At 43.1% G+C, this 12477-nt stretch overlaps 1 long non-coding RNA gene across 1 annotated transcript in view; it reads right to left on the bottom strand.

Annotated features, from left to right (window-relative positions):
* LOC111848224 (uncharacterized) overlaps window positions 1-11823 on the bottom strand; it is a 41118-nt gene extending 29295 nt beyond the window's left edge. The window contains exon 1 of the long non-coding RNA XR_011982174.1: window positions 11502-11823. This is a non-coding gene — a long non-coding RNA (uncharacterized lncRNA). The remainder of the gene's footprint in view (window positions 1-11501) is intronic.
* Window positions 11824-12477: the final 654 nt, after the last annotated feature.

Raw genomic sequence — 12477 nt, 5'->3', positions numbered from 1 at the left:
ATTACAGATGGCCTATATTTTGCTTGTGGGTGCCATTACTGTCTGGGACTGTTCCCTAATCTTTTTTTTTATTATTATTTTTTGGCAAATTCAGTCCTCACACACTGGTAGAGATGTTCTAAAAGGCAGCAATATGCACCATGTCCAGCAGCAACTCAGTCCGAAAAAAAATCCACTTAAAAGACTCTGCTGGTCACAACAAATTTGTGCCACATTTGGTTCTATGTGGTACGTCGGCAGCAAGATTAGCCAAAGATGACAAGGCAAAAAGCTGAGTTTGGGGAACACATCTATCCAGAATTAGAATCACTGCAAACAATGGTGGGATGAAATAGACCAGTTTTGATCTGGGACTCTGACACCATTCAGCAGTTCTATGAATAACAGAGAGACAAGAGGAATAAAACCCTGTAATTGTGTGTAATTTTAAAATAAGCGTGTCATAATAACTGTCTTAGGATCTGTGTTCTTCAGGGATCACTGTTTTTTTACAGCTTGATCTTTATTTCTTGAGTACTTAATTAGGCTTAATTGAGCTGTTCAAATAAAATTAGTATTTCATGTAATTTTTGTGGTGTTAAAACAAATCGACTGAGGTATTCCTACGAGTGACAACATAACACATTTACAACATAATATCCAAATACTTTTGGACCTTAAAAGGCTTATTTCAACAATAAAACTGATTACACATTTTGAACAATGATTAATTGGGCGAATAAAGGATTGATCAATCATTCTAGCTTGTGATTCTATTAAGACTCACAGATAGAACAGTTGAGTGAGAATACAGAATGCTAATTTTAGAGACACAGTTTTCTCTAAATGACCTGTGGCATGTAACCAGATTGATCACAATTATATTTCAGTGTGAGGAAAGGCAAGTGTATCCATGCAGTGAAACATGTCCTTCCCATACAGAGCCCTGCAGTTTCTGAATCTTACATGAGAACTATTTATGGTACTGGAGATGATGGACGGTCGCAAGAGAACTATGAAGGTACAAATTGTACACTGATCCTTTCACACCAAAGTTCCAGAACCTCGTTGCTGGTCTCTAGTTTCCGGTCTCCACCTGGAATTTATGTAGCTACTTTTGTGTGTCGCTCTCATACCGCAAGGTGGGATGTTTATGCTAAATAAGCACGGGAGATGCAAAAAGCTTGTAGATTAAACTTCACACGTAATTTCAAAGGAAGCTACGCCGCCACCCCCAAATAATGGAGGATGAGCAAGTTGTTTTGTTTGTTAGGCCTATTTGTTAGTTATTGGGGGAATCACATTCAATTAAATGAAAATGAAGTGTTATTGATCCCTGTGGGGAAATCCTCTTTTCGCCCATCCCATCTTGCTCTCCATGACACACAAAGACAGGTGAAAGCAAGCTTGCCAGTGAAGGGCAGCCATCTATAGTGGTGCCTGTGGAGATGGATGCTAAGAGCCTTGCTGAAGTACATACAGATGTGGCTATTGCACCAAAGCCAGGCTCGAACCAGTGACCTTCCAATCACAAGCACGGGGGCTTAGTCCACCAAGCCGCTCGCTGTCCCCCAAATTTTCCTTGCACTGAGGCCATGCTGGCCTTCTCTGTGTCGTTCCGGTTTTAGTGTATGTGCTGCCATAATAAGCACTGTGCTGCCATTACTCTGCTAGCACCATTCTGTAACCAGTAATGACGGATCATCACCTTCCGCCATTCCCACACAGCCATCTCACACTTTGAAGCAGGGACTGTGTTTTTGCGAGGTTTCTGAGAATGACCAAGGGCCACCTCACTGTCCTGAACCTGTGTATAGCAACAGTCATTGGCATCTCCAAAGGGGAGGAGCAAACATTTTTAAATATTATTATTATTATTATTATTTAAAATCATACCAGTGAGTGCCAACCTTAGTGAAATGTCACCAAAATTCGACATTTACTGATCAGCAAACTTAATTTAAATGTCATCAGACGGATATGTTGAATTTCGCCCAGTAACTGCAGAATAAAAGTTACTGTTAAAAGAGCAAGAAAACAGTTTTAAAACTTTGTTATGCATATACAAAACTTCATATAAAAGTATGTCTCATTTTTCTCCCAAAAGTTTGCAGACTTGTCAGTTACTCATTTTCCTGACAGAACCACACAGAAATGAATTCTGGGATGCCTTTCAGTTTTGCCTTTCATCCCAGAACTCTCTACTCCCCTGTCACCTGCATACCCACCGACTCTATTTATAACCTGTAACCATAACAACTGCAGAATTTCTTCACCGGGCTGTGAGAATTCCTGTCACCCATTTCCTTTTGTTCCTGGGAGACCATAGTCATCTTTTAACTCATGTTTCTGATGTATTAATGCACATGTGTATTTGGACGAAAAGAACTTTCCAGGTGGATTGGGAGAAAAAAAATGAACAAATACTGCAATACACACCTCCAAGCGATACATCTGTACGGCTTGTGTTACACAGCCATGTGACTTAATTGTCATTTCCAGAAAAGTTTGATGAATCGCATGAAGTCCCTAACACACTCACGCCATCTTTTAAAAATACACAGCTGAGGGCCGCAGAACTCGCAGAAAACCGTCACAATGGTAATAAGTAAAAAGTAACAGAAAACCAGCTATATGAGAAGCTGCTGACACACCGATAACTGAAGGGTGACATCTCGCTTTCCTACAATTTTCTGATCTGACTCTCAAACAGGGTGTGGGGGCAACTAAAACCATGCTGAGCGACACAGAAGATCCCTGGCAACATGCCTCCAGGAAAACAAATGAGTGCCATGGATGGGTTAAGGTGCTGCTTGATAATCAAAGACCACAACATGGGCAAGAAAGAGAAACTTCCTTAAGTACTAATTGCTCCCTTTGGGAAGTGCCCCTTGGTTACACTCCTCTGCATGGCTGTGGTGCATTCTGGGGCAAAGTGCCCCTTCTGTTCCTCACCGCGACTGCACCGGCTGCCCTCCCACTGGATCCTGGATTCGGATACTCCGCTCCACCAGAAAATACTTATATACGAGCATAATGGCATCCAGAGTCTATATAGAAAAACAGACTATAGAATACTCATACACACACCAAGCCCATTTTTGCCCATCTATATGCTATATCTGTATTCCCAAGCTCTCCATTTTCTTAAAAAAATTGTAATGATGCAGAAGGTACTTGGGTGAATCAGAATCTTAAGTGTATTATAGCAGAATGACCACGGTTACAGTATATACTGTAAAGGGAGCATTTGTGAAAGTTAAGGGAAAAGGCAGCACACCATGCGAGTATGTTATTACAGGGAGTATTGAATACAATACTGTAACCCTGCATTCAGAGAAGTCGATGGGTTAGTGTGAAGGTGCAGTTCTTACCAGTTCTTACAAGTGCCAAATTTTCCACAGAAGAAGAAAAACACTGAAATCTGGGAAGAGGCACTTGGAGCTCTCTTTCCCCATGGCGGCACAAATGGGCTAAAGGAAACGCTAATCTGCTTGATGTGCGTTCCAGACAGCTGTTAGTAAGTGTGAGGATACGCAGTCAAAGAGCACCGATGCTCTGACGGGCCCGTGCTCATGAGGAGCTCCTGTCTGCGCTACTGCAGCAGGTCGTCTTTCAGCCAGACTCTGCCAGCTGGGCCCATCCTGTGAAGGCCAGGAGCTCCCAGCGTCCCTGCAAGGAGCCGCTGTGCTCCAGGGCAGCCGGCGAGACCATCGCTGCCAGGAGGAGCGTCTTTGGTCTTCTCCCTCATGCCTGTGGTCTCGTACGTCCTTTCATCTCAGAAGCAGTGCTGCCTGCCTTCGCTCTCAGGCCGCAAGAGCCTCGGAGAACGAGTGCAGCCCCACCAGCTCCCTTCATGGGGATGGATCCTGATCCAGGTTAGTCTGGGCCGGGGTGTGATCTGTCGGCCCAGAGGCTCAACCACATCATGCCCTAAATTAAGAGTGTCAGTATCTGCATGATAAGCAGAGATGGAAATAAAGCTGCCAAATTAAGAAAACATTAAGAGTAACTTTATTGATTCCAGGGTCAAATGCTGGTGCGTACACCATCAAGAGCAAGTGCATATAGTGCTAAACAGACAAGGTGCAGAGACAGTGCACATCGTGCAAACAAAGTACAACGTAGAGCAAACAGATTTAAGAAGTACCGATGCTTACGATGGTTATATACTCCGATAAACCTATTGTAAGGCAAAAAGGGAAAAATGCATTTCAATACAGCACACCTAACCTAACATACATCATAGCCTAGCCTAGCCTACCTTAAGCATGCTTAGAACACTTGCATTAGTTGGGCAAAATCATTAACACAAAGCCTATTTTATAATAAAGTGTTGAATATCCCATGTAATTAAATAATCATACCAATCATAAAGTCAAAATATCATAATATGGACCATTGTAACCTGGGGAGCATCTGTATACTGTAAAAAATAAAATACAATGAAAACAGAATACTGTTATACTACAAATACAATTTATACTACAAATACATATTTACAATAAGATTGATAAAGTCTATGAAAATAAATTATGTGCAATAGAACAGAGAGCACCAGGCTCTTCCTGTAAATAACACTGACCACATGCTTTAAGTGGACCTCAACTATATTGTTGGATGATATTCTCAAATAATCTCTTCAACATTAACCTCAGATAGCAACAACATTAACCTCCAAGTGTGGTGGGTGACCGGCGGCTTCCTCACCTACGGCTAACCACCTACCAAAGGACAGCACCTTTAAATCTCAGTGGCCGCTAAAACAGACACGTGTTTCCTGGCTGGGCTGTGGCCACCTCTTCTGAGAGACATCTAATGCACAGTCAGGATAACATCCACCTGTCCTGTTCTCTTTGTAGTTATTCAAGGTGACAACACAGAAACAGCCCAAACTGAAGGTAAGCCAGCTGCCTCTATATGGCTCTGAATCACAGTGCCTGTGCGCTTTGACAGAAAAACTCCTATTACAAAAATGTTTTTAGATTTTTAATCATAAGGGAGAAACCTGATATGAAAACTTTTCTTTCAAAAAATTCACGCGTGGCTGAAATGGCAACACCTTTAACCCAAATTGGAAGACACAGCCACCCCAAGCATTGTTGGTTTGTCTACAGTCCGGGAGATGGTTATGTACCTAGAAACCACAACTCAGTGGAGGAACAAAGGCGCAGATGACAGCGCTTCTCACCGCTGACCGCGATGCAATGACAGCCTGCTAGGGGGCGTCTGACACGAGGCGTCCACCTGTCACGGAGTATTTCTCACAGTCGTAAGCAGGAACATAAACGCAGCAGCCAAACCCTACTGCAGCCTGCGGGGGCAGCGTTGTTCCTGTTCTGCCACATCACCACTGGATGCACAAATGTCACTAACACTGAACCGGACCACATGAATTACCACCCCTCCCCCCTCCTCCTACGTTTCAAGCACAGTGAGGCATGGCTCCATCACCTAACGATTTATTCCAAAAGGTTAGCTCACATGTGGACTAAATGCATGCTTTCCTACAGGCACATTTTCAGCATTTTACCTTGCGTACTCATAATGTTGCCGTTTAGCTGGACAGACATGCTAGGGAACAGGTCCTACTAATCATATTATAAAGATTTTTGCCTTACAGCAAAGGCAGGGTCTGTAGACACTAATCACAAGGCTACATTACTGCAGACAAAGTCCAACTCACTAGAGGGGGCGAACTGGCAACAAAAAACAGCCCAGGAATTTGCTGTTAAGTGGCCCCAATTTGATAGTTTGCCACTGAGGGTGGAGAGGGCGTCCCTGTTGTATAATTTGCTGACCGGCCCTCATTAGAATGCCCACCAGGAAATTTCCTGAACTTTCCAATACCCACAAGCACAAGGGAAAAAAAATCTCATCTGAAGCATAGTGTACAAGAATGGAAAATGACCGTCAGTCATTTTCATTTTCTAAAACCAACATGGCGATCCTGATCCATGGAGAGCCAGTGTAGGTGTGGGTTTTTGAGATGACCTCTCAATCAGCCAATAACAGTGGGTCCCCGGGACTGGAATTGAGAACCACTGCTTTATTATTGGCTGATTGAGAGGCCATCCAAAAACCCACAAACGGCCTCCATGGAACAGATTCGCCAGTCAAAACACAACATATCATGCCAATGAATATCTGTTTCTGTTCACTGGACAAAACTTTCATGGTTGTCAGCGTTTAAACAAGGCAAGAATAACACAGGACTTTATTATTATTTTTATACTGAGAGGAAAGCTGTCTCAGGCTGCTACCAAATACATCAACAGAAACCACAGATAAGCATGTACACAGTACTTCCGGGAACTATGTATGGGAGGTTGGGATTGTTAATTAAAATTTATCAAACTGCTAAAACTCAAAAATTAAGAGCAAACTACACTAGTGGCCAAAATCATGGAAACACTTTATACAGTAATGGTTGCTCTAGTTACTTATTTAATCGTCTAATGTATGATATTTGTAACATTCTTTGATCATTGATAAACATTACCACCAATATTCGGGTAGTAATTTTTAAAGCGTAATGCCAAAAATGCTAGGTGTTTCCACAATTTTGGCTACTAGTGTAACTTTAGTTTTAGAAGTTCCTTATGGAATGGAGTTGTCTCTGCAATGTGTAATTTTTTAGATTGTTCGGGTCCAAAAAATGTCTCATCCGTACCTTACAAATATAAATGCCTGGAAGATGACGTAATGGTTTTAAGGGCGACCCCTGTCAGCCAGTGCCATGGAGATTTTCACTGCTCTGACCCCAAACTCAATGGCATCAAATATTCACGATTTATTTCAAAGCGCTCAGGGAGCGTCCTCTGAAGGAACCCTCGACGTGATTTAGAGCTGGAGGAGAGCCCGCGAAACAGACGTCACATCACGGCAAGAGAGAGGCCTAACGTGACCAGACAACTTAAACAGGCCCAGATGCTTAAAACAGGACTTTAATTACCCGGGGGGGGGGGGGGGGGGGAGCTAACGTGAGCCAGTCATGTCACACCGATCAGAGTTTTGCAGTCACCTTGTCAGCACTGTTTCTCAGGTAGGTGGTAAATAGTCCTTTTTTTTTTTGCTACCTACAGTACAAGCCCCATGACCTTTGAAGCCTTCTGGTATAGAGGTCACTTGGAAGGAAAAACAGTCACACATGATACACGTTCATAAATTAGTGCTTATTGGCATAAGATCACGACAGCTGACTGATTAGTGCCATGACATCACCTCCAAAGCAGCCTTAATACAGTCCAAAAACAAGAGGCTAGATGAATTGGTGTGTGGAAAACATGTTTAATGTTTAAGTTTGTGTCCACCTTGAGAGAGAAAGGCATTCAATCCAGGATGTCCCCTACCGTGTGGCCTGTGATTTCTGGGAGAGAATCCAGGCTCACTGCAACCCTGTAAGGCAGTGTTTCCCAATCCGGTCCTTGGGGACCCACAGTCGGTCCACGTTTTTGCTCCCCCTGAACTCCCTGCCAGACAGTCCACATTTTTGCTCCCTCCCACCCCAGTAAAAACGTAGACTGTCTATGGGTCCCTGAGGACCGGACTGGGAAACACTGCTGTAATGGCTAAATCAAGCGAAAGGGATATTGACAGAAATGTATTTTAATTACAGTCACAGTAAGACTATGTTGACCATGTAGTGCTTGTTTTAAAAGCACCTGTCTAAACTGTTCCTAATGACTTATCTACACTATAAGAGTGGATATTCAAACTGGTATTTAATTTTGTAGTGGAACATGACAGTTGCGCCAAGAGAAAATAAAAATAAACTTCTGCTTTGACACCTCATATTTAAATGCCAGGTGCAAAAACAATCATCCCCTCCATTTCCTAACTCTGGCCCAGTCTTTCCCAGCTGTCTCCATTATTCAGCCTCACTAAAGACGGTTTATACATTTCAGTCAATTAAACTGTCACCGTGACAGCACCACATAGCAGAATCGACTGCCACAACCTGCCACGCGTGTAACGTGACACATGTGCCGCATCAGGCAGCTACAGAACAGCGAGATGACAAGCAGAGTCGCGGTACGCTGCGCCGTCTGTTAAATTCCCCCGATTCGCTTCATGGACATCGCGGTAGCTGTGGGTTGGGACCACCTGCAAGCAGACAACAAGCCATGGTTTGGCCCCCAAGCGGCACTCATCAGCTCACATTTCCCTCTGATTTCCGGCTTGGGACAGAAACTGCCTTCATCTACCCAGACACTGACGGTACTTAACGGTACTTAAAGCTGCAGAATTTCTTATGCAGAAGCCGACGATGAATTTTAAAAAGAATCATTTTTTAATTTAACATTACAATCGTAAAATATTGCCTTACCACTTCATTTTTATGGAACCATTTTTTCTCATTTGATGTCATTATTATGGGATTTCAGTCAGGTCACAAGCCCAGAGCCACCTGCAAAAAAACAGTCTTACTCGTACTGGGAAAAGGATATGCATTATGAGCGAACTATTAAATTCTAGTCAGTCCCAGTAGTTGGCCATGGTCAGAGCTGGAAAAATGTACTGAATGCTGAATGGAGCCAGTTGGAACCGTAAAAGCTGTTTTTTATATAGCTGGGAAAATCTAACATTAGTGTATTATAAAAAGCACACACTTGTGACATTCTGTAACAGTCCCGTACTTTAAGGAAAAAAAAACCAAAACACAATCGTAGATGGTCTGATTTTTTGCTAATTGTTAATGTTGTTATTGATTTTAAACCAAAACTGTGCATTAGATAAAGGAAGAAGGGCAATCAAAGGACAGCAAATTAGCAAACAAATACTAAGTGACAAACAGCACCTCTGTGTGGAAAGAGTATCTGTCACTAGACCCTCATCTGACCATATCCTGTGTATCAGACTACGGTGTCACTACACTGGCGGGGTCGATGTAATTCCACTGTCATCTCTGGTTAGGAACAGAATTCAAGTTTCCACCCATAATGGCCCAAATGTAGTGAGGAATCTTTAAATCGTGATACCAAACCTTGATGCGAGAACAAATTCTTACTGTGGGAATGCAGAGACTGTTCTGAAGAATATTCAGTCCTCTCCCAGTCTGCACGCGCTTACATAACATCACTCTGCTTAAGTTTCAAGGAGTCCCAGTACTGAAAACCCTTTCCAGGCTGGTAGACGTTAAAATTTATTTATTATTTTAAAAAGGTATTTTGGAGTTTTCACGATTATTGTAAATCCAGTCACTGAAAACTAATTTCTCAGATTAGCATTCAAACCACCGGGGACCCTAATTACCTCTTCATTAGGGTTGTGTTAACTACAGTATATGGGAACACTTTTTAACAGTAAAAAAAAAAAATCACATTTCTTGGTTGCCAAGTTAAAAAGGGTCAAAATTTTGTGCCCTTTTCGGTTCTTAAGTTCCTTCAGTTTGCTGATTTTAGCAAAAAAAAAAATAAAAAATCTCTGAACAAATGTAATATGGAATAAAATACAAAATGATCCTGAACATTAAGGAGGGATCAAGCACTTTTTCACAGCACTAAACTATTAGATTTACTGCTGAAATGTGAGGAGAATGCAGCCATTCACAGGAATGGAAGGATGGACACGTGCTTGGCTACACAAGACACAGAAACCTCTCGTTATAATGATATTCATCCTACTTCCATCTGTTTATGCAATACAGGTTGGGGGTGGGGGGAGCTGGAGCCCGTCCCAAGCAGCATATGGCACCAGGCTGGGACTGCATGTCACCATGAACACAGTCACACAATATAGGCCATAGGTGCCAATTAGCCAAACTCAGGCACGCAGCCACGTAGTAAGATGATGGGTTTTGTTTGCTACCTATTAGGCATGTAGCCAGGTAGTAAAACGACGAGCCGGAACCCCCTTTAAAATTTGCTTCTGCCCCCCCTACAGAGGGAGACCCTCCCACGCTCTTATCGGCGAAATCTACTAAGAGGGGCCTATCATGAAAACAACATGCAAACTCCTCACACATAGAGCAGAGGTGAGACGAGGCGGTTACACATATAGATACATTACAGCTCCCCCCGACAGAAGGAGACAGGCAAAGCATCTGGAGGAAAACAGGATCAGTTAAAGGTCACTGTAATACTCGGCTTCATTCCACCTCACAGCCTTTGCCGTTGTATTATTGCGAGGAGTTTCCTTAATTGGACGACATTCAGCTCAGGCACATATATAAGCACTATGAGTCAGCGCGGGTTGAAGTTTTTCAATGGTTTTGTTAAAGTCAATGTTACACACAAGAAATGTGTGCTGCTGTGGCTTTCTTCCTTATTTGCCAGGCGTCAAGCTCATCGGGATGGATGCTCCCTCGAACCCCGTTTTGTTATTTTTAGTAATGAGTGAGAGTGGGGGGAAAAATGAGAGCCTACAGAGCAGTGAAGAGTAACTATAATGAACCTGTTTCCCACAGAGTGATGAGAGTCTGGGACTAATACCCCGAGCAACCGGGGCAGTCACGGAGACCATTACGGCGGAGCGGGCTGCCTGAAGGCGCTGCCCAAGGGAGGAAGCACAGCGGCGAGACAAGTCCTGTTTTCATCGAGTGTCAGGAAATCACTCTGGAAAGCGCCACAGACACTCGATCTCACTGCCGGTCTGGGAGCGGTGACTCAAACCTTTGATCAGTGCCATTTTTCATTAGTAACGGGCCAAGATGATGGTCATTGCGTCCCTTGAGCTGACGGTGAATACGTAAGAATGGAGATGGCTGTGCTGAATGGCTATACCTATAAGCCTCCCTATTTCCCAAGCAATCCCAGGCTATTTGTGGGGTGACTTTCAATCACGTGTAGAGAATAATGGGAAATGAGCTTATGGAAGCTGTATTTTGCAGATTAAACTTCACGTGAAAGTGCTCACTTTCAGTGCTTCTCTGAACACACGCCCTCCTCTGTCCATCTCTATAAACACACCCTAACAGACCCCCTCCCAAAAGGATTTCCTGAATATATTAGGAGTTGCCAGCAGACCACAGGACGCATAGATCATTCTAACTATAATAGAGTTCGCGATTACCTGAATATGTACTGTCATCTGTCACTGACAAGCACTTACAATATTCCCAAGACTTTACCTGCATCTCACAATCACAAATGACAAGACTGGCGAACAAACAACAATAATTGTGCACTGTCTCCGGGAGAGAGAAACAGTATTGGAATGCAACACCGATCTCCCGCATTCGGAGGAGAGAAGCTTTCTTTTGATTATTGTGACATGAGAGTTGATCCTCTAGCATTTGTGGGTGAATAATGAATCGGCTGACATTTGAGTTTTACGGCCTGGGCCAGGACCTTTAGTGCAATGCATTTATATACCGACACAATGAGCAAGGATAATCTGCGTGTATGATTCCAGCAGAGCCCTCACTGCTGCAGGTTCAACAAAGCCTAACATCAGTCTGCTAGTGAACTAAAGACCAGAAGCTGAAATCACTGATAAGCAGTTTCGTAGTATGGGGGGGAGACGATAAAGGAGAATGTTTAAATTACTTTTATCGTGCATTGTTTCGATGTGTGACTCACCGGAATAAGTCTGTGATCAGAAGGTCACTGGATCCAGGCTCGGTGGTCAAATGTCCCTCAGCATGGCCCAGAACCCCCAGCTCCAGGGGTGCTGAAGGTTAGTTAATCCTGCATTGTGACCCCACCCAAGCTTACTCTCACCAACATGTGTGTGTCATGGAGAACAAGATGGGGTAGGTGAAACATTTTGCATTGTGTCAATTCCAAAAGCAGTTAAGAATGTCTGACTTACGGACAACTCATACTTAATTTCATTATGTATTATTGCTGCTCCGACTTAGAGACAGACTTACGAATCGATCATGCGCAGTGTGTCCAGAGCTTTGCGTACACCGCTGCACGTACCCAAATTTGGAGCGCAGCGGGCGTTCGTCCGCGGAGACGCACAATTACGTCAAACGCGTCATAAACGTTTGAGCGGACGCGTCCACTAGTACGCGTGAGAAGAAGATGAACCAGCTTTTAGGGAACAGATCTCGTTCGTAACCTGGGGACTGTCTGCGTTCCAGCTTCAGCCTTTCTTGAACCTTGAATTTAAATAATTTGTTTTGCTTAATTACTATAATTTATGTAACCGTTGTACAGGATTTCTCTCGAACTTTTTAGGATTCGATCCAGAGTTCTGAACAGATTAATTTCGAGTCCTGAGGAACCACTGTATATCATATGTGTGTATGTCTCAGTGGAGAGCATGATGGTGAAAAGAAGCATTCTGGTGTACCTGTACTTATACTTGTGCAAATGGCAAGTAAAGCATAATTTCATCTCACTGAAGAGCATATACTTAATATAAATAAAAATCGTATAAAGACAATCTCTATGATGCTGCTTTTAATCAACAGAAAGAAGATTCAGATGCAGATCACTAAGGTATTCTCTACCTTAAAGGAGCTGAATATTTTTTTATAAGAAGATGCGGTTTCATTTACAAAGAAACAAACCAATCCTTGCTTTGTACAACACATTCCTCCACAGA

The sequence above is a fragment of the Paramormyrops kingsleyae genome, chromosome 13 (assembly GCF_048594095.1).
Source record: "Paramormyrops kingsleyae isolate MSU_618 chromosome 13, PKINGS_0.4, whole genome shotgun sequence".
NCBI lineage: Eukaryota > Metazoa > Chordata > Actinopteri > Osteoglossiformes > Mormyridae > Paramormyrops > Paramormyrops kingsleyae.
This window is presented reverse-complemented; position numbering and strand designations above follow the sequence as displayed.